Below are 22,973 nucleotides of genomic sequence, written 5' to 3'. Positions count from 1 at the left end.
AAATATAGTGTGCTCATCTGTTGCCACAGCCACAGTGGGGAGCATTGTTGGCGGTTAGATCCATGGGGAGGATCTCTCCCTCAGTGGGGATTATGAGCGTTCATGCTGTATAACCTCATGTTCTTGTGTGAGTGAGGTCACATCTCTAACTTGAACTGAGGGTGGATGGTCTCCCAGAATACAGACAGACAGCATCATTGTGTAATAAAACTGTAACTTGGGTATCTACATGCCATCAACTTCAGCCTCAGCACAAGGTGCTAGCCTCAGCCTATCATTGTACCCAAGTATCTACAGGTGTCACTATAGTAGTTCTCTGCCCCAGCACTACAAAACAAAAGGCACACCAGAGTGGGAATGAGTACCTTAGCCTTGTCTAAGAGTCTCCATGCAAGATGTACCACACAGTCCCAACCTTCCCCTGCTGCCATCTGGCTGGATACCTGATGTACCTAAAACCATACAAAGGCAACAGTTCCTGTGGTCAGACTACAGTTGTCTATGTGGATTGTAACTGTACAGAAATCTGATAATGAGTAGTAACCTGGTGCATTATCCATCAAGATACATTGGGGTGGGTTCACCCGGAAGTCAGTACCATTCCTCCAGGGATCATTCCTAAACCAGTATCTCTGTACAGGAACACAAAAACTCCTCTGCTGCTGTCAGAATGTTCTTCCAGATGTCCTTCCCCACCCCTTTGGATTGACCTACCAGATGCAGTACACCTTTTTACTTGTTATGGCATAATGTGTCTGTAATCATCAGCCCCCCACACACATTTTTTTACATGGTGTTCTACTGGTACATCAACTGTCTTTCAATTCACTGCCACTCTCCTACCTCCATCAACCATCATACTTGACTGTCGTAGGTCTTCTCTCACACAATCCATACATCTCTTGGCTGGATATTGACATCTACATTTGCTGTTGGCCTTTTCCTCTCCCGAAAGTTTTCCACCAGATCATCACTAACTATCATGCACATGTGACCAAACCAACCTAACCTGCTCTCCTTGACTTCCTTACACCTAGGCTACTTTGGCTACTATTCAGATGCCCTCATTTCCTCATCAGTCTCACAGTGTACATCCTACCACTCATCTTGGGCACTTGATATCAACCACCTCAGGCTTCCTTAGCTGCTCTGCCTTCACTGTACAGGTTGCTGTACTATACAGAAGCACTTATTACATGACTATTTTACACTCCATACTTTTCAGCTATTTTGCCATTTTTCTGTCACACACTACCCTGACACTCTGTGCAAGTTGATTGCAGGATCTCCTATTTTGGCTTTGACTTCCTCATTCAGATTTCCCTCCTCCTCCTCAACCACTCCTCCTAGATAGTGGAAGCTGTTAACCTCTTATACTACTTCTCTTAAATCTCAGATTTCAGCTTTTTCAGTTTTTGCTTCTATGACAGCTGTCTTGTCTGCACTCAAGTTTCATGCTGTGTGCCTTCAGTTTTACATTCCAGTCTCCTAACATTTACTGAGGTTCCTGCTCAGTGTCTACTAGTAATGCAACCACAGCTGCATAAAGCAGCATTGTTGATCTGTTCCCTTTGACCTGTTTGCTATTGAAGTCTATCACTAGTATGAACAACACATGTTGTTTTCAGATGTTGCCATTCTTCTTTTTTGACTCTGCTTATTTCCTCGTCTACCTGAGGATCTAGAGTCCTGAGTACTTGCTTGAACTACTATGCTTTTGCTCCAGTCAGTTTCTAGGTCTTCAGCCTAGTCTCTGTTGACCTTACAGCCTTCACTGACCACTGCTTGCAGCTGATTGCAATCACCAGTAGTGTATGTTGGGTGCTGACAACTTCACTGGGGATGAGTTTGCAATTTCCAATTCTAACCCAATGCCCTATTTTAACAAGACAGAAGTATAGCTGATTTAATTTTTAAGTCCTGAATGGACTCGGCTTCTCTTTTCCTGTTGCCCAACCCATGTGGATGTAGTCCTCGTATTTTGTTCTTTCTGTCCTGATAAGAACATTCAGGTCCCCCATTATTAACATGAAATACTTTCATCCTGCTTTATTTAGTAGGTGTTATAACTGCTATCTGAATGCACTCCTCACCATCACAACCTTGCTGTGAAGCAAAAGGCAGTATTCCTAAACTCAGACTATCTATACACTAGGGTATTATTGCCTTGAGTCTGATGATATCCCTTACTGTCTTTAAAAGACTGTATACCACAATTACCAGACCATTTCGAATTTGTCTCCAACTCCCATCCCCACCCCCACCCCACTCTTGAGTAGTGGACTTTGATTTGACTGCACTGCTTTTATACCCTGTCTCCTGGATGCACAGGATGTCCAGTCTTTTCCTTACCATCATTCTGTACACTCCCAAGCTATGTCCTGTCAGTGAACCTGTATTCACTGTAGTATTCCTTAGATAATTTTTGTCAGGTTGATATCACTTTTACATTCAGCTTTAGCTCGACAGTGATACAGCTGGTAACCCAGGTTCGACAACTGAACTCCAGCTGGCCAGTCATGGCTGATAGGCTTTATGCAGCATGCACTGGCACATAGGAGCACACAGACTTCTCCCACCATTAGCATGGATCCCTGGTCCAAGTCTTCAACACACCTGACACAGGTAAATATCCATACTCATTTCTGGTGACATTACTTAATGTGTCCAAATCACTTAGAGACAATTTTTACATCACAATGTGGCTAGCCCTGACATGTTGCACAACCTGTGATCCATGTTCTCCTATCTTGAGAATACTGTTCATCACATTTGATGACTAAAGTGGTTAATCAGCACAAATTTCCCCCATATGCACCACCTAAAATTCTGCTCAATTTTAGATGCATTCTGTTGGTATACTCAGCTGTTACAAGTTAGGATTGAACCCAGTACTTTCAATCCTTGAAGTGGAAATACCAGCCATGCATTTGGAAGATGGGAAGAACCCCACACAGACAAGGGGAGAACGTGCAGAGTCCATACAGACATTGATCAGAATCCAGGACCGAACCAAATACCTTCTGTTTGTCAGGTGAAGATCTTAGGTTCATAGGGCATTTATGCTGTCTGCCCTAGTGCATTTATAATTCTAGCCAGAGTGTGTTTTTAATTTTGCATTTTAATTTTAAATTAAGTTTTACTTTTGCCTTTGCTCTGCCAGTGACACTCTGTTCAACAGTTCTAACAACATACTAAGCCATCCACTCTAAAACGATCTCCATCCAGAGATTCACTTTGATTCTTTCCAAGATGGGAGGATTGGGACTTTGCCTAAGAGATTTATTCCAGAGTGAAGGGAGCCGAAGGGTTATTCTTATGTCTCTCTATTTCAGTGCTGATTTTGAAGTCTCCTCGAGCAAGTCCTCTGAGGAGCGGATTTTCGATGGGATTGAGATTTGAGGTGCAGCATGTCCATTAATTCCAGGTTTACATGGCTTTAGGGCAGAGAAGCAGGGGGTACAGGGGGTAGTAGAGCTAGAGCTGGAGGAGTTTTAACCAGACCGCTGGCATCTCTGTTTTGAGCCCTTTGATCCTCCTTTTGAGGGGGTTTTGGGGTCTTTCCAGTTGTTTGCAGGTGTCTGGTAAGGTACATCCCAAAAAAGGGCATTGTACTCAATTATGGGCCTGATGAGAGATGAGTAAAGAACCCATATCGTAATTTCGAAAGGCTCCAAGGTCCAGGTGTGGTGGACCACCTTCCCTTCCTCCCATGCTTCCTGTGACTGTTTCAAAGAAATTTAACCAGGTTTAAGAGGCAGGATGCTGCCTTAACAAAGCCAAACTGTAGGATCCAGTGTCTGTAGGTCCCCAATTTCTTTCTCTGGCTTGGCCTTAGACGATTTGCCTGTGAGTTTTTTTTGCTAATACTGATCAGAGATGCCTTCCTTTTGGGATTTTGCTAGGTGGGTTTATCCATTATGCCAATATCCCTCTGTGTCCAACATGTATGATACTGCTGTAAAGTGCAACTGCATCCCCCATGGCATTTATGTTATGGACCACTGTCTGCCATGCCTAGTTACATAAAGGATGGTCTTCACCCCCACACTCTAATAGGTGTCTTCCATAAGTGCTAAGTGCTTGTAGCAGGGCATCCCTTTCAGCAGGGCTGAAATTGTCCATTTTCTACATTCCACCTCTTCAAATAGACATGCATTCACCTATGAGCACATGGCACAGAGGTATAGACTGTATACTATTGGATTTAATAGAATGGCAGCTATAAAGAAATGACCTGCTTAGGCCATGCTGTCATCATAATGATGGCATACACCAGGTGTACATACCAACGGTTATGTATAAGGTAAGACCGTCATCCATGCTGCTAACAGCTGGGGTTACATTTGTAACTGCCATAATATGATTTTATATCCTGGGGGGATGGGGATGAGACTGTTTAGGTATATGACTGCTGTAATCACCGCAACAGACAAACATATGCATTGGACAGGCCATAAGATTATCACAACAGTTACAGGCTTGTACAGGACAGGTTGTCCTGATATTCTGAGCAACCTTGTTGCTAGTGCCATCTGCAAGCAAGAAACACATGCAGGAAAACACATTCATATTGCTGGTCTTTTATAATGTGAATTCCTTGGGTAAGTAGAGACAAACACCTCAATAAACTTTCAGAGTACTGTGTGTCCCCTAGGCATACTGATCCAAATAATGCAGCTATTCATATTAACACTGTTGCCCAAATATGCAAAATTGTTTCCAAATCTGCTTGACTTAATGTTGGCATTCCTCTAAGACTGCACATGCTTGTACTAATTTGCAAGACACATACACAACCTATATCAGGAGGCATGAATGGCTATGAATCACTTTATTTTGCTGCCATGCATCTGGGGCTTATGGTGAAGCCTACTGCCTATTCAGTGGCCATGAGCTAATGCTGAAGATCTATGCAGGTACTTGTGATGATGTACTTCATGGGAAGCCATAATGGAGAAAGCGCATTATAGGCAACATTTGGAGGTTACCATTTTGTCTCACATGAAGTGGCAGTATTTTCAAATGGAATTCAGGAGAACTGTAGCTTCTGCTCGTGCCCTTTGGACAGCAACTGTATTGTGCTTGAAGAGCAAGATTATGCTTTATTTCCTTTGAAACCATTTCAGGAAGTACCTACTGAACATCTATCACTGTGAATTTGAAAAGTAGATGCCCATTATGACCTGTCTGAGGAGTATCTTTATCCATGGGCATCACCAGAATTGGGGTGTTGGGGAACAATGCATTCTTATCATGACCTGCAGTGCTGGCATCCTGATGACCTTCATGCATGGGAAACAGAAATTAAGCAACAATGGTCTAAATGTTATAGTAAGTTTATTTTTTATATGATATTTTCCTTTATTATACTGTTTTAGGTTTTGGACTATTGCAAGTGTATTGCAAGGCCATCTTTGGAATTTGATCTGTTACTGTCTCGGACATCCATGTCAGGTAGAGATGGTGATGGTGGCACTGCATGTGATATGTCTACTATATTTCATGTGGGGTTTTGCAAGCCTTGTCCTGGGGTGGAGTCACACTCCACCATTTCACAGTGACTGCCAATACCTGGTGTGTCTTCATGTACACTTGTGACATATTCTGTTTACATATCTTAATGCTTGCGCAATGAACACATGCTAGTCTGCTGGCTCTCATATGCAGCTAATAGAAATACATACAGGATTTTATCTGTTGATTTAGCATCTTACCTTTCAGTTTTCATAGTTCTCTGAATGAGCAGGGTTTAACATAAAATCTGGTCACCTGCCACAGGAGGCAAAAGAGGCTTGCAAGCCAGCTGCAGTTAGTTCCCTCATAAGTACTAGTATGACTCAAAAATATATTTAGACTGAAGTCATGCTAGAGTCACTTATGGTTACCTTCCTGTTTTGTTTCCTCACTAGGTCAGCATAGGTCAAGATTGCAGGTTTGTTCAACAAATTGCGTCTCATTGTCCTGCCACTTATGAGGTTGATAAAGCTGGAATTACCTTGGTCTGGGTGGTGGACTTTCACTGGCAAGTAGTCTGGTGTCAGTGTCTAAGGTGGTCAACAGCAGCCGGTGCACATCGTGACGGGTGACATGGAGTGAGCTTTGGACAGTTATATGGCCTAGATGGACATCCTCCTTAACAGATTGCAGATTTGCTCATGTGGCATGCCCCTGTCATTGGGCAACTAGAAGAGAATGTTCCCAAACCACTGTTTACCCCGATTTATCATCCAGTGCCAGATTCTAGTAATTACTTTTCTGGGCTACGGTAGGAGATAACACACCAGCTGTTCATACCACACCCCACCCATAGCCATGTGTACCCCTTTCCTCTTGTGTCCATCCTCATATACTATGCATTGTTCAACCCTTCCAATCACTCTTTATCTGCCTTTTGTTTTGCTTTGTCAGTCCCACATATCTCCGTACTAGCATGTGTCATACCTATCAACTGTCCAGAATTTTGCAGAATTTCACAAATCTGTGCCTCCTATTTTGGTCTTTTACTCATAAATTTGTGGTAATCTGGTAAATCATTGAGGATTGTAGTCACTAAATTAAAAAAAAGACATTTCAGTTTCAGACTTCATACCTTTCAGAAAATGTATACTAACGCAAAACCTATTATTCATATAACTTACTAAATTTAAAAGATCAATACTTAAAATCTGTTCCTGATTTTGAGGCACCCCCCACCCGCCATAATTTTGGGTTTTGCCGAGAATTCTTGCTCTAAGAGGTTAAGAGGTATGTGTGCGCTTACATCCCTATTCGTCCTACTGTTCTGTATTAGTCTGTCTGCCCCATACTATCCCAACCCCTTTCCCACCCTGTTTGCTCTTTATCCATTCCCTTTTTTTTCTCTGTCTCTCTCCATACAAAAAAAAAGACAAAATGTTACCTTATCCTCACAAAAGATGTTGCCCTCTTTCACACTTCTTCTTGGTGTATGATCTTCTTTCTGCTTGTTCTTTCTTTTTTTCCTACCGTCCTGCACACACTTTTGCTTCCTTTCCTGCATATGTGGAAACTATAACAGTAAAGATACAAATACTGTATAACTACTTAGCATTAGTCAGCTGTTGTTGCAGTTCCCCTGGTAACTCGCAGCCATGTTGTTAAAAGCACTACTTTTTATTAAGTTTTAACAATCAGAGTTCTCATTTTCTGTTCCCATTAAACTGTGTTGATTATTTCACTGTGTGGCGTGTTTACTTGCACAATATCAGTACATAGCTATTTTCAACATGCATGGTTGCTGCATAGCTCATTTACATACCTTGAAGCACTGCTAGCTGTACACATGCCACATGCCTTGATTTATGCATTTAATGTCTCCTTGTCCTGTGGTACCATGCAATGCTGCTTAGCTGTGGAAGGCTTGCAGAGAAATGCAGTGTATCAGTAAGAATCACAGCCATTATACTAGTACCAAAGTCACATGACTTTAGAACAGTAGAAAATTCCAAGTTACCTCACTACTGCCAATAGGCTCGCAAAAGAGTGGTCTATAATCAGTTAGTTTGTTCTTTAACCCAATAATGCATCATCTCTCACAGTCTGCAAAACTTCAGGGCAGAACGCAACATTATCACAACTCTATGTAGAATCATTGACTTTGGCCTGAAAAATATGAACAAAGTACTTTGAAAAATACATTATATTCAAATATATAAAAAGAAGTTGGTGGCGCTAATAACTCTATCCTGCCTTAATAAATTCATCTATTTCAGTGGTCCCACAAAGCTTATACCCAATTTTCTGAATATGTTGAACAATAAGTAAACATTACATTTTCCAACATATCCGTTGCAAATTCAAGGCTAAAGCTTTAAATCTTTACTTCTTTACATTTGTTAACAACAATCTCATGCTAGATTTCCAAGGCATCTCAGCCAACCTTTACATAGTTCAATTAGTCACTGCCAGCTCTTTCACTAAGAAATAAAATAATGAACTCTCCTTCCAAAGTGTTTGACAGTCTTGCTCTCTTTTGCTGGTTTTCCGCTAAACATCTAACTACAAATTTTTCCAAGACTATATCTTAACTGTTTAACACCCACTAAAAAGTTGAAAGCAACATGACTAAAAATAAGTTATAGAGTCCAGCTATTGTTTTAAAACAACAATGAATTCCATTGCTTTGGAATCATTTATGTCTCTACCATCTCACACACTACATATGTAAACAACACCAAAAATAACACTTTACAAAAATTCAAGAGCCTACACAATATCACCAGAAGTAAAACAAGCAAACTAGCTTTTAATATTACACACCTTTTACTTAAATTTGCAATTACTGATGACTAATAGTACTTGTATTTACTGCCAAGAAATGGAACGCAATACCAGCTAGCATATGCATGTGGATCAAACAATTTCCACAAAACTTTAAAAAAAACATTTATGCACAAGTAGGATTTGCCCCTGTACAAGAAAGCTACAGTAAAGTTGCCAGTTACAAAATTGCGAAAAACTACTATACATACCCCTTAGAAGCTGAAAAATACTCTAAAATGTATTTAACTCACTTTGCTATGAAACTAATGAGCATGCATACGTATTGCCTCATTAACAGCTACCACCAACAGTCCATTAACTGTCACTTTCCTGACTGTCAACAGACAAGATCATAATTGCCTATAGCTGAAAGTCATAAGAAGATCTTTTCAGCTAAATAAAAGAAGCAGATTTTGTTTTCTTTTTCTTGTTCAAGCATAGTCATTTTCTTGCATTTACTGTGCTTAACTATGGCAACGAATACCACAAATTCAGTGCTGCAATTAAGTAAAAGCAAAACAAAAACACTGTATAGTCTGCCTTTCAAGTCCTACAAGTTTGAATAGGACAAGGAACTACACGCAGCTACGGTTATAGGCATGATTCACATGAGTGTGTGATATACAACACCGTCACTACTGAATCAATACAAAATATGCTACACTCACTTATTACTTCAGGACTGATCAGTTATCTAAGTAATAACACTTATTTCATTGCAATGCTATCACAAACTTCTCCCCAGCTCTGACACTTCCTTGTCCTACCTCTTTAACAGCTAAAGCTGTTGGTACTGTCACTGCATTGGAGTTTTCCTACCAAACCTCCTAGCCAGTCTCTGTTGTGCTTCTAAACCCAGTGCCTCTTGAGTTGCTCAATCCAACTGTACATTTGATTTTAGAAATTTCCCTCACTCTTATGTCATCTGATCATACATGTAAGCTAACATACTTCATTCATAAACCTTCAGATAGGCTGTGATAGTTTCCATCCAACTCTTCAATACTCTGATGCGGCCTAGTCCTCCAACCTCTAACAACATGTCTGACCTCACTCTATCTGTGGCCAGTCTGATCACATTAGGTGTTCTAAGGCAGTGTAGCACCTGCCTTATGCTTATCAGCAGTTCACTGCCTCTGTCAGTTGGTAGTACAACCCACAAGAGATGTAAGTAATTAAGAAATGTTGAGACAAACCTCTTGTCTCAACCCTTTATCAGTAAGCATCATATCTCCATAACACCATATCAATCAATATGCCACTAAGCCCTTCACTTATGTTGAGGCTTCTAGGTTTTGAAAGTTGCTGGTACCCTCTCTGAATATAAAATTGTAACTAGTGGGCTACCACAGAGATTCGTGCTGGGCCCTCTCTTATTTGGCATTTATTTGGAAGGCATCCAATCTAATATCTCAGAAGTGTCATTGACAAAGTTTGCTGATCATTGCTAGCTGGGCACTGTTATCTGCTCACCACTGATACTAAATATCTCTAATATGGGCTGGAATGTGCACATACCTGGTGTCCTGAAAACAGTCTCAGGTTAAATGCAAACAGGTGCGACATGACAGTATTCAGCAAACAAGCTCTTTAGATGGACACAGTCATTCATAAGAGACTTAGGTACATCTGTGTATAAATCATGTTTCCATCATAGCAGGAAATCCTTTTCCCTGGCCCAGTTAATTTCCAAGATCCTAAGAAGTCATCCTGCCATTGTGTCCTTCCCTTATTAGGCCCGTCACTGAATACAGTGTCACTTTTGGAATGTATAAAGCGAAGTTTATCACTGTGCTAGAAAGCCCTCAGAAATACCTTTTCAAGAAACTTAATGGCCTCAAATCCTTCAGTAGCCTATAGGCTGGTCTGAGCTGTTCTTTGTCTGCTTTATGAACCATGAAAGACCCAGTCCTAGCTGACCTTCTGTTTCTTTGCAAAGCTAGTAGCTCTACAAACACCCACACTATGAACCTAAATATATATGAACAAATAAACAAGACTCACTGAGAGATGGTTACCACTATAGGTCAAAGTGCTACTTTGGCTACCTTTATGGATTGTCTTGATGATAGGATGGGTAGACACAAATTTAAACCAGGACTGTCATGTACAGCCCTTCATCCTACGGTTCTCATGATCACTTGTCTAGAATTTTTCCTGTGTTTCTGTGTGTGTAAATATATAAGTATATAAAATACATGTATGTTTCATATAATATATAACCCCAAAACCCTCTAACAGCTAATATAGCACTAAAATCTGCTGTAGTACTTTCCATGATGTAATGCATTTGCTACTAATGTGGAATCTTGCCTTCATAAGTAAATAATTATTTTTTTCTTAATACAGTACCTCATAAAATCAATATTTTGTAAATACTACAAATAATTCCTCTAAAATCTGTATTAATATGTTCCATGCTGTAAGTAATTGCTGCTGATGTAGCAATGTTCTTGCACAAATAATTTACATGAAGTATGATTATCTGTTATGGTTCTTCAAATCCAGGCTCTGTAGTACAACTGTTCTATGCTATGCAAGCTGACATTTGTCTACTGTGACTTTAGATTACAATTGTTGCTGTTAAGATTGAATACGGACTATAACTTCTTGGCCATTGTTGTTAATTACATACAATTTTGTAAGGAACTTGTTTTACTAGGTCCCCACTGTAGAATGTCTTTTGCCCACTCCGATTGTCCCAATTAATAAAAGAACATATATAAATACATAAACAAATGAACAAACAAATAACCATACTAGGAAAAGAAAATATTTCAAATAAGTCATTAAAAAAACTACAATTTCAATTCCTTATGAGAGCAGATAATGCACTATTGTAGAAATAGGCTCTATTATTTAATATTATTATCTAGGCTCTGTTCTTACTCAAAACCAGGACAACCTGTATTCCTAAATCTTTACAACTACCGTTTCATTCCTTATACCTCCTTACTCTCCCTTCTTCACTTACTTCCTTACTTCTATCTAATCTTCTTCTCTGACTTTTTCTCTAAATTTACCATAAGCCTGTTTTTCCCTCACTTCATATTGCAATTCCTGTTTGTATTACACTAATTTACCTTTAATTTCTCTACAAACTGTCTAAAATTTCTCTAAATATTAAATGATTGTCATAGACCATGTATTGATTCTTAACCAATGTTTTATATTATGTCTAATTTGTTATAATGATTTAAACTGCACGTTTTTTTTTTTTTTTTTGAAGATAGTAAAATTATTGTTCTTAATATGTCTTGTAATAATCTGGAGCTTTTCTCTCCGGGCCTCTGCTGAAAATGGGCTTCTACCAAGTCCAATTTTCCTGGTAATCAAATAAATAAATATAATAAATGCCAGCTGTATTATAATTTGGCAAAAGCCGCCCCATTTCCTAATAACTTTAATAAGCCCATCTGTTAATATCACCATTCTCCTTAGGCCAATGACCTCCATCCCATGCTGTCAAACACAACACTTCTAAAATCACTAGCATTTCAAAGAGGTGTAGTGCTGTCTATTAACTCCTGTTTGGAGTCCTGTCATTTCTATTTTTTATGTTTTATTTTTTATTTATTTGTATTTGTTTTCTGGGGTGGAGCACTGATTTCCATGGATGTTTTTCAGACTCAGCCCAGGAGCGGTGTCTGGTTAAGTGACTTACTCAGAGTCATTATGTCGCACACTTTACCTGAAAAGGTATATATGTCTAACATTAAAATCATTCGTTCTCTGCTTTTCTTGTTGTTCCATTTGGAAAAAAATATGGAAATATTGGGACCCTTGGCTGCTTGAAATCCAAGAATTCATAGCCAGTAGTTTGAACACCTGTTTCCCCATCTGCACACCTGGCTGAGCACTCAAATGCGAGTTCAGGAATGCAGCTGCTGTAACAGTCACAAGCAATGAAGCTCTCATCATAGAAATGGAAAGTGGGGAAGGGAAACGTGGAGGTGAGCTTTAGGTTTAGGGACAGGAGGGGGATTTTAGGCTTTGGAAGTGACTGGGAGTTAATTCTAAGTTCGAGTTAGGGAGACAAGGGGGATTTTAGGTTTAGGGAGTGATTGGGAGTTGGTGCAGAGTTAGGGTTTATGGATGGGAGAGGGATTTTGGGTTTAGGGAGAAATCATGAGTAAGTGAAAAGTTAGGATTATGGAGAGGAGGGGGATTTTAGGTTTAGGGAGCAATCAGGAGTTGTTTTTAGGGTTAGGGTCAGTGTTATTGGAAGGATAGTTAGTTTACTGGTAGTATATGGGAATCAGGTTGGTGAGAGTTAGAGCACTTGCCAACACCAGCGAGTGGCAGTAGGAAGTATGTCACAAGCTAATGTTCCATGAGTACTTGTAGGAGACCCAGAAGTACTATATAAAGTGCAGGTACAAGCAGATAGGTTTCATTGCTCTTTCTTCCTACAGCAACAACCTTGATCAGCTAACCAGTACCTTTGCTACACTTCAGACAGAGCAGGGTACATCGAGCATCATAACAGGTGAGAGTGAGTGGAACTAGATAACAACAGAAGTGCATGTATGAGATATGCACCACTGAAGATCTAGATGGTCTTACTAACTGAAATACTCAACATGTTAATGTGCTCGGTAGTATTTGTTACTCGAGTTGAGTTGAACATTACCAGTGGGCAGCATGAAGAAGGTTAGACTAGGAGGATCACGAGTACACCCACTGGGCATGATTAAGAAGCAGGGTACTAGAGATATTGTCATTTGTTAAGTCTTTTAATGCAGACTTTACATCATTTATATATGAGGGATATTAAAATAAGCAATGGCACCATATAATTGTTGGGAGTGGGAAGAATACAATGGATCAAATGTGCATGCCTGGGATGGACAATGTGAATATATTACACTTAGTTATGAGTTGTGAAATACTTGAAATGTTCATACAATCTACACTGGGGTGGCTTATATGCTGCAAAGAGGCAGCCTAGTGAAAGTCAAGGTGGGAGCATCTTAAGTACAACAAAAGCATATGTGTTAGATGCATACGAGTGTAGCTATTACTGTTTCTTTACACATGAGCAGATATGAGTGCATACACATAAACACACACACACACACACACACACACACACACACACACACACACACGCATGTCTGGATTGCATCTCAGTGCCGTAAGTATGAGGTAATCACAGAGCCGCCATGCTGTCTTCTGTAGAAGATTAAAGGCAAACCTCCAATGGTGCTGCAGAATGATTCTTGGAACATGCAGCCAGTGGTTTGGCTGTTGCACCGAAAAGATTAAGCAAGCGGAAGTCTGAATTTACAAGAAAAAAAGTGCTTTATCCTGTAGAGTGTGCCAATATTATTTCTTTACTGCTGTTCCACAGTACTGCATTGATGTCATCTGATTATCAAGGTGAAATTGTAGGTATTTGATAGAGGTAACATTTTCTGAGCACATATTACCGAGTATAGGCTGCTAAAGTGCTAATTACATTGATTAGGGTTTTTAGTTCTTGAAAATATTTTTTGTGATTTTGGCAAATTAAGGATAATGTCGCATTTTGAAAGCTAGTTTTCAAATTAGGCAAAGCAGATTATGGCCTACTTTACATATAAGACAGGTTTTAGCCTGAGTCAAAAGAGTCAATCCATATGTACATATTACTAAAATGTATTCCGTCTACAGTGTTGCTATACAATATTCATTGAATTTAGTGACTACAGGTTGTCTGTTAAGAAGAGAACATTATTCAGCTGGAAACCTGAGACTGCCAATCAACAAATCATCTTGTTTCCACATTTAGACCATTGTCCTTACTAAACCCTAATACCATCTGCAGACCTCCCCTATGGCAGTGCATGCCTTGGTTACCTTTTGGGGTAGAATACTGTAGGACCTATACCTAGGACTTCCGGACTCAGAATTTGATCTCTTGTGGTAGTTTCAAAATTTCAAAGCCCCACTACACTGATTTTACTCATTCTGCACTGGCTGATGGCTAAATCTCACAGTATCTATAAATTTAGTCCTGATTTATCTTGCTCTACATGTCTTAGTGCTCCACCCCCTTGGGAGCTGCTAGTCTGACATTAACCACTGCATGCCCTACATATATAGTTACATGGGACTGCTGATTGTTCTGAGAGTGTGAGCAGACTCTTCAGTGAACTGTTCCTTGGGTTATTAGGGGCTACACTGCATACTACTCCTACAATGGCTGAGGGACTCCCTAACACATTGTGGTTTTAAGCAGGCCCTTAAGACTCACTTGTCTAAGATGGCAAATGGTGACTAGTCTTTGACTGATGGCCCAACTATATGCTATCTTATTTTGGCCTCATGCCTCCTTTTTGTGCATTTCCCACAACTCCAAAGCTGATTATGTAAAAAAAAAAGAATATATAAATATATGCCAAGCAAAATAATGAATCAGAGCTGTTTTCCTCTATTTGTATTAATGAACTTATTTATATTATCAGTGTTTGTTGTTTTAGATGTATATTTATTTGTAAAGAGGTGCTCAAACAAAGTTGAAGCTGTTGTTGACAGTGTCGCATTCAACAATAATTACACCTGTGCAGGTGTAACTGGTAGTTAATGGAGCTGATGTTTTGGGCCAAGTTCATAAAGATTACACCGATTTGCTTATGTTTAGTTCAGAAACAATTTGGTCTAACTGGATAGGGTGATGTTGATACTTTACTACTATTTTTCAAGATTTTATTTTGGCCAGTGAGGAAGAGATATATGCCAGTAGTATGAAAATGTGTACAGCAATAGAGTCTTTCCAGATTAAACAGATTTTCCTTTCAGTTATATTTAATGAACAGAAGGATTCATAGATAATTTTAGGAAGATCTATGGAAAGTTATTAGCGCTAAGTGAATCTTAGGCTTTGAGAAGACAAAGGCATTTTTTTACTGAGTTTTTCCCTACCCTTTCAGGTAACCATCTAGTTGTTAGCCAATATTGACCCATTTGCTCTCCCCTCTGCTTTTTTGGTATCCACAAAGACTAGATAGAATGGGAGGGGATGTCAGGAATCACAGCAGTCAGTCATCAGGGATATGTGGCCCTAGTGCCACTCACTGCAATTTCAGTGCATGCACCACCAAAAGGGTGTCAGTTTAATGACCTGCACTGTCTTCCATGGGCCAGCTGATGACCATGCACTGCTCGGCAAGTCATAACATGCACTTTGTCCCATATTCTGCCTTTCTGAGTCTTGACACCAGAAGAGTGCCAGATATCAATTTAGGTGTGGACCCCAGTTGCCTCCCTCACCCCAGGAAGGGTGAGCAAGCACTGACCACTCACTCCTGTTTTACCCAGCTTGCATCTCTAACACCTTTCTGGCTACCTAGTGGATCCCACATTACTTAGATCACTAGCAGGCTTTATTGCTCTCCACCACAGAGCTGTCTTCCTTACTGCATTCTGGCTTGTAATTATTAATTATCATAGGCAGTACACCAGGGAAACAGCTACTATCAGAAGAGGGTACAGTTTATGATGTCGGGGTGATAGTGCCTAAAGCACATCTAAGAAGTGAGTTGCAGTCTGAGGTGTTCTTTGAGGGAAGAAGGCTATGAAAACCTTTCACCATGCCTTCAATGAAATGATGAAACTAATTTGTAGTTTAAGGAAGTGGTCATTTTCACTTTGATTACAGCTTGCATGCAAAATTTCTTGCTACACTGCATTTCTGAAAGTCAAAGACAGAATGTGTTAACCTTCAGAGCTCCAGAACAGGTCATGTAGAATGAGCTACTTGATTCCTGCAGTAATGCAAGGTTGTAAACCAGCCTTAATTTCAGACTTTCTTGTCAGAGTTTCAGAAGTGAGCATATTGAAGCATGCAATATTAAACTCATTGGTTTCATTCAAGGCGGCAAACCTCAGAAACAGGAACTTGTATAAATAGGGTAGGACATAACGGAATAGTCACACTGAAGTGCTTTAAGTTTCTAGCAGCTTGAATTTGTGGCATCTTGATAAATTGCTGGATATTTGGATATCATAAGTAGATGCAAGGACCATTCATGGAATCAGTCATGACAGCACAGTTTAGAATGTTATAAAGAGAGAAAGAGAAAAACAAAATCCTTTCTTCTACAGAGGCTTTGCCAGATGATTTATTGACCCTGGTTAAAAGATTGCCACATGTAAAACTTTGAAGACTAATTTGTCACATTGTGTAAAACTTTGAAGGCTAATTTGATTGACTGCTGGGTCACAGCTGCAGGTAGGTTTGGAGTTTATTTAATGTTGACATTGTCAAGTAGTATAAATTAATATTTTATGTTGTTTGATATCCTTGCTAGGATATCACCCACCATACATGTTGCTCATTCAGATAGCAAATAAGCATTGCAAGTGCTAAGTGTCTTCTTAGCATTATCAATACAAGGCTTCATGTCTTACTTATGAAGGAGCTTGTTGCAAGTTATATGAAGACTGTTAGTCTTAGATGCAAGTACAGATTGCCTGCTTCTGCTTTTGGATATCTATAAATTATATCCACTGAAACAAAATCATACTTAGTACAATGTGGTTGTCATATTTTAGACAACATATAACATCACAATGGTAATGACCAAGTGAAGCTTCGCTTTGTGAAATGTTTTTAAGCTCCTAATTTTCAAATAAGTAATTTTGAGACTGCTGACAGCATTCCTTTGTGGTGTGATGCGAACTGCAGGCTCACAATCTCTGGCTCTTAGTTTAAACGGATACTTCATGACTGTAGGACTGAACATGCTCCCTTGGCATGGTAAGCTTCAGATTTCCGACTCCATATGATACAACTGTCATTACTCATGAACATATATAATTTTTTTTACATAGGATAAGAAGAAGAAGAAGATGTAAAACAGCATTACAAAGGCCTGGGGGAGAGAAAATGAATGGGGTAGTTACTATCATGAGGTAAAAGAGTGAGTCATTACTGTCTAGACATAAGAATATTAAAATAAGGGATTACAGGAGGAAAATTAGTTAAAATAAGGATTTAAATCTCCTGGAAATTGTAGTACTGCTATAAAGCTTACATATTAAACTTCTGCCAGTGAAAAGAAAATGGTCACACAATGAAACAGAGGCTGGATGTCTGAATCAGTCAATGGAGTTGCTGGTAAAGGATGGAAGAGAGAGCTGGGTGAGGTAAGTCCTTTCCAGCATAACAAAGGAGTAAAAAAGTGAAATAAACAGCAACATCTGTCAGCTAGCATCAGTTCACTGTGCCTTCACAGTTAGGAGTGGTCCATTCAAGAAAGTGAACAGAATTAAATGTTTAGTATTTTTGTTACAGCCACAACAAAGACTACAAGCAGCACCAAATCATGTAATGCAAGACTTAGCAGTCTATGCTAACAGGACATTAATACATGTATTTTTTTCATGATTTGCTCGACGATATACTAAGGCAGCCGATTTGGCCATGCAGGCTGTGCTAGCAAATTAGTAGTACAACAGGTATGAGTGCACCTCCCATGACCTACTGGCATCCTAGCCAGAATAACTTTTTCTGCTTCACATACACTGAATGCCAGAATAGGTTCAATCTACCTTGCAATCCTGAAATGGATAAACTGAGCAGCAGAAAATGAATAAATGACAATGAATGGATGAATGAATGAATTATTTCAGTTAATCAGTAAAGGATGTCTGCATATACAACAATTTCAGGATAATTTAGCAGTTATGAGAGCAATTATGCATAAGAGCTTTAGTTATTGCATGTCTAAATACTAATCTGAAGCAGTTTTATTTCCCATTGCAGAGTATCAACATGTTTCTGCATTCAGAGAACTAATGCAGAGATGTTGCCTAAATATAGCTATCCTGTCTTTTAGCAGAGGTTAAGTATAGCACAAAATGTTGTACTGTTCTTCACTCAGCTTCCAGTGTCAGACTCCAGATCTTTAATAATGCTATGTAAAGTCAAGGGTTTTAAGGCATGCAATATTATGCTTATTAACTCTCAAATGAACATTTCTTTAGATGCTGCAAATTTTATTGTGAATAATTTTAAAAATTACATTTGTAGATCTGCCTTCTTTACACATTAATGGAGCTACACTGATTCTTTCATGTCAGTGTACTTTGAAATGCAAGATTTATACACTTAATTTTAAATTCAATATAAACAAACGTTTGAATGTGAGAGGATAGCATAGTTTTACCTTCTTCCTTCTCCAGATAGCAGCATTCAACTTTCTGGAATTTATTTGATGATTGCATAATCCCTCTGTGCAGATCAGCAAAGTGTTCCTTTCACATAGCAGACCATAGAAGCTAAAGAAAGACAAAAATTCAACAGAATATAACAAACAATGTTATATGAAATCTAAGTGTGTTCATAACATATGATAAGACATGAAGAGAAATTTCAGAAATTAAATATGGCCACAGTTGTACATCATATACAAAAGAGGATTACTCAGTAAGCATATAGTTTATCAGAAAATGAAGACATTACAACATCAAGCCAGCTAAAGTAGCATCATAAAAATAAAAAAGATAATTCACATCCTAATGTCTGAAGATTTCTTACTGAGGAACATGATTAAGTACAAAGAAAATAGTGCTTCATCATGTTATACATACAGAGTTAATGGCTTATAAAACATTAATAAGTCTCACCCAGGTTCCCACAAGCATTTGTAAATGCACTGGGAAAATAAAGCAAAATTCCTTTGAGTATATATTTTGGAAACATTTTTCATTGCTACAATTTGGAAGAAGGAGGCATGTAGGGGCCACATTTGGATTTTCATTTTTATAGTGGATGCCAATTCAGTCCTACTGGCTCGAAAGAAAGTAAAGTTTGTGAGTTAGAGCTCAGCGTATTGTAAGCAGTGGAGTTGTCAAGGCAGCCAGTATGTCAGTCATATGTAAATATCTTAAAATTCAAGTTTTCATAATTAGCAATCTGACCTTTGTGAAGAAAAACATAAATAAATTCTCTCCATGCACTGTTCCAAAACCAAATCCACCCAGGATTCATTAAAAAGCATTTCCTTGTCCATAACAACTGTCATATAATGCAATCATCATCATAAACTCTCTCTGCCCATTTATAGTTATCTAAGAGATGCACATTTTCAAATCTTTTTTCTTTACAATGAGACACATTTTCCTGCCTTTTTCTACATTGTTTTGTGAACTCCATTATGATACCTGAGTGTGGGATGGTGCTGAATGCCTTTGTGAGGTCTAGCTATGCAGTGTGTACCGATTAGCCCTTGTCCATTTTTACAGTACCCTTCTTAAAGACGTTGGCCAAGTTTAGTAGACAGGATCTGCCCTTGATGAATCTAAACTGACGTTGGTCAAGAATCTGTAGGTTATCTATGTTCTTCTCTATTACGTCTATAATAATCCTTTGCATAGCCTTACAGGCTGGTCAGGCTTATGGATCTATAATGACCTGGGCCTGTAGTCACTCTACCCTTGTATAATGGGATGGCTGTTACTGTATACTTTCTTACGAGGAATGATAGCTTCTGTTTTAGGATGGCCTGCAGGCTACCTGGTATGTTATCATGCCCCATAGAGGTAATGTTCTTTGCCCTGGATTGTACTTTCAGGATTTGTTCTTGGGAGATTTAAGGAGGTGTAAATTCGGTATGTGGTCAGGAAGAAATTTGAGCTAAATTTGTCCATAAATAGACTGGCTATGTCCTCAGGGTCTGAGTAAATATCATTAACTAGTGCCTCTGTATAATGCTGGCTATTGTTTAGAAACCTCAGAAACTCTTTGATCAAGATATTATTCTGGTTTACATATCTTAAAAAGAGGCCAATTGAACATCATTGTATTAAATCTGGAAACATTTTGCATCTTAAAAATTGTCTTGACCTGTAGCCCTAGTGCCAAGTAGCACTGCCTTCATTTTTGGTCAAGACAAGCTAATTCAAGGTTACTAATCTTCTAGAGAGTGAATATTTTTTTCAGCTATCTGTAGGAGGGCTGTTGTAAAAAATGGCACAGTGTCATCTGCAGGATGATTTCTTTTGCTATGCTTTCACACCTGTTTACAAATATACAAGAAAAAATACAGAAGGAAACATGAAACCCAACACTTGAGCTGTTCTAGAAATGATTTGCTATCTTCATTTTTTTATTTCAGTTCCACTAGGCCAGTGTCCTCTTTTCAGGGGATTCCCAAGATGGTATTCATACTGACTGGTGGGGGGGGGGTGATTTGATCAGGACACTGAGGACCATTCCCTACATTTCTTTGACAACTGCCATGGGATATTTTACATCAACATTTGCTACCCCCTACTCAAAGCAAATATAGGTATTTATTTAATTATCAAGCAGAAAACACTGCATAGATTCTTTCATTTGTGAGTGGTTCATTATTTAATGAGTCTGACATTATTTAATCTCTTCTTCAGAACAATGAAATGATTATTCATTCGAATGTGCCTTTGACCATGTTAAGTATCTCTGCTGTTTTTTTTTTTTACTTTGAAGGGAATTTTCTGTTCTTGACAGTACCTGTTTAAGGTGTTTTTTTGTCTATGGAATAATAAAGACAAGCAACCGTAATAAATAATAAAATAAATTCAATAACCCATTTCTAAAAATCCTTATATGTTTCTCATATATATAATGATAAGGCAATAAAACACTGATAACCTTAGATCACCTGTAGTAAACTATTTGGTGTTTATTATCACACATTTCTTTATTCATTTATAATGGTATGCACTTCTGCATTTGCCACTCTGATTCCTTGATGGCACATACAGAGGAAAAGTATATTAATCCACTTGAATTTTGACTAGTGTTACACATTAATTTTGATGTTTTCTAAAGTACATAATGATTTCTTTCCATAATTTAATTCAGACTTAATTTGATGTGTCATATTTAGAGCTGCAAAAGGATTATTCATCAGAATGTGTCCCTCTTCACATTTCTACCACTGTTTATACTAGCAATATGTTGATTATCATAAAACTATCACAATTCTTTCAAACTATTTTGTGTTTGTTACCCATTTCTTTAATTAAGTTCTAACTGAAAATTCCAAATACTTTTAACATTTTTAATTATTTTGCTTGTACCCATTAAATTATTCTAAACCATTCACTTACCCCCGATTCTCTGATTGCACAAACATCTACTAATTACTCTGCTCTAATGTTGGTCTTCTTTAGTAGCCTAGTTCCAAGATCCTTTAGTATATCATTTCTCCTCACATTTTAGCAAAATCACTTATATAACCATGTGCTATTTATTTTTCTTCACATCAGAATAATTTGGATAAATGGGGAGGGTTGCGTCAGGAAGGGCATCCGGCGTAAAACTGTGCCACATCACACATGCAGAAAACTGTACAGAAACTCATACCGGATCGGTCGAGGCCTGGATTAACAACGACCACCACCAGTACTGTTGGCCAACAGGGTGCTGGTGGAAATTGGGCTACTGTTGACCGAAGGAGGAGAAGAGGCAGAAGGCAGGCCCAAAGGCAGGTAAGGGCTAGGACTGTGATAGTGAGGGTCTGAACTTTGAATGTTGGCAGTATGACTGGTTATAGGGTGGGAGCTAGCTGATATGATGAACCGAAGGACTGTTGGTATATTGTGTGTGCAAGAGACCAGATGGAAGGGAAGCAAGGCTAGGTGTATAAGAGGCGGTTTCAAATTGTTTTATCATGGTGTGGATGGGAGGAGAAATGGAGTAGGCATTATCCTGAAGGAAGAGTATGCTAAGAATGTTTTGGAGGTGAAAAGAGTGTCAGATAGAGTGATGTTTATGAAGCTGGAAATTGATGGTGTAATGATGAATGTTGTTAGTGCATATGCTCCACAAGTTGGGTGTGCAATGGATGAGAAAGAAAAATTTTGGAGTGAGTTGGATGAAGTGGTGATGACTGTACCCAAGGGTGAGTGACTGGTGATTGGAGCAGATTTCAATGGGCATGTTGGTGAAGGGAACAGAGGGGATGAGGAAGTGATGGGTAGGTATGGTGTTAAGCAAAGGAATGCAGAAGGTCAGATGGTAGTGGATTTTGCGAAAAGGATGGACATGGCTGTGATGAATACGTATTTTAACAAGAGGGAGGAGCATAGGGTGACATACAAAAGTGGAGGAAGATGCACACAGGTGGATTATATCTTATGTAGAAGGGCCAATCTGAAGGAGATTGGAGACTGTAAACTGGTGGCAGGGGAAAGTGTAATTAGGCAGCATAGGATGGTGGTTTGTAGGATGACATTGGTGATCGAGAAGAGGACGATGAGTGTGAGGGCAGCACCAAGGATCAAATGGTGGAAAATGAAAAATGGTAATTGTGAGGTGATGTTCAGGGAAGAGTTAAGACAGGCACTGGGTGGCAGTGAAGAGTTACCGATTAGCTGTGTAACTACAGCAGAGCTAGTAAGAGAGATGGCTAGAAAGGTGCTTGGTGTAACATCTGGAAAGAGGAAGGAGGACAAGGAGACCTGGTGGTGGAATGAAGAAGTACAGGAGAGTATACAGAGAAAGAGGTTGGCAAAGAAGAAGTGGGATTGTCAAAGAGATGAAGAAAGTAGACAAGAGTATAAGGAGATGAGGTGCATGGCAAAGAGAGAGGTGGCAAAGGATAAGGTGTATGAAGAGTTGTATAAAAGGTTGGACACTAAGGAGGGAGAAAAGGACCTGTACCAATTGGCTAGACAGAGGGTCCGAGCTAGTAAAGATGTGCAGCAGGTAAGAG

General features: G+C 39.0%; 1 long non-coding RNA gene across 3 annotated transcripts in view; it reads right to left on the bottom strand.

Annotated features, from left to right (window-relative positions):
- LOC122805566 overlaps window positions 1-22,973 on the bottom strand; it is a 2,364,904-nt gene that overhangs the window by 1,971,083 nt on the left and 370,848 nt on the right. For all 3 annotated transcript variants that reach the window (XR_006365383.1, XR_006365382.1, XR_006365384.1), the window contains exon 2: window positions 18,438-18,549. This is a non-coding gene — a long non-coding RNA (uncharacterized LOC122805566). The remainder of the gene's footprint in view (window positions 1-18,437; window positions 18,550-22,973) is intronic.

This window comes from Protopterus annectens, chromosome 6.part1, assembly GCF_019279795.1.
Source record: "Protopterus annectens isolate FY-2018-M chromosome 6.part1, PAN1.0, whole genome shotgun sequence".
Taxonomy (NCBI): Eukaryota; Metazoa; Chordata; order Ceratodontiformes; family Protopteridae; genus Protopterus; species Protopterus annectens.
Note: the sequence above shows the minus strand (reverse complement) of the source record. Positions and strands in the feature narration are given on the sequence as shown.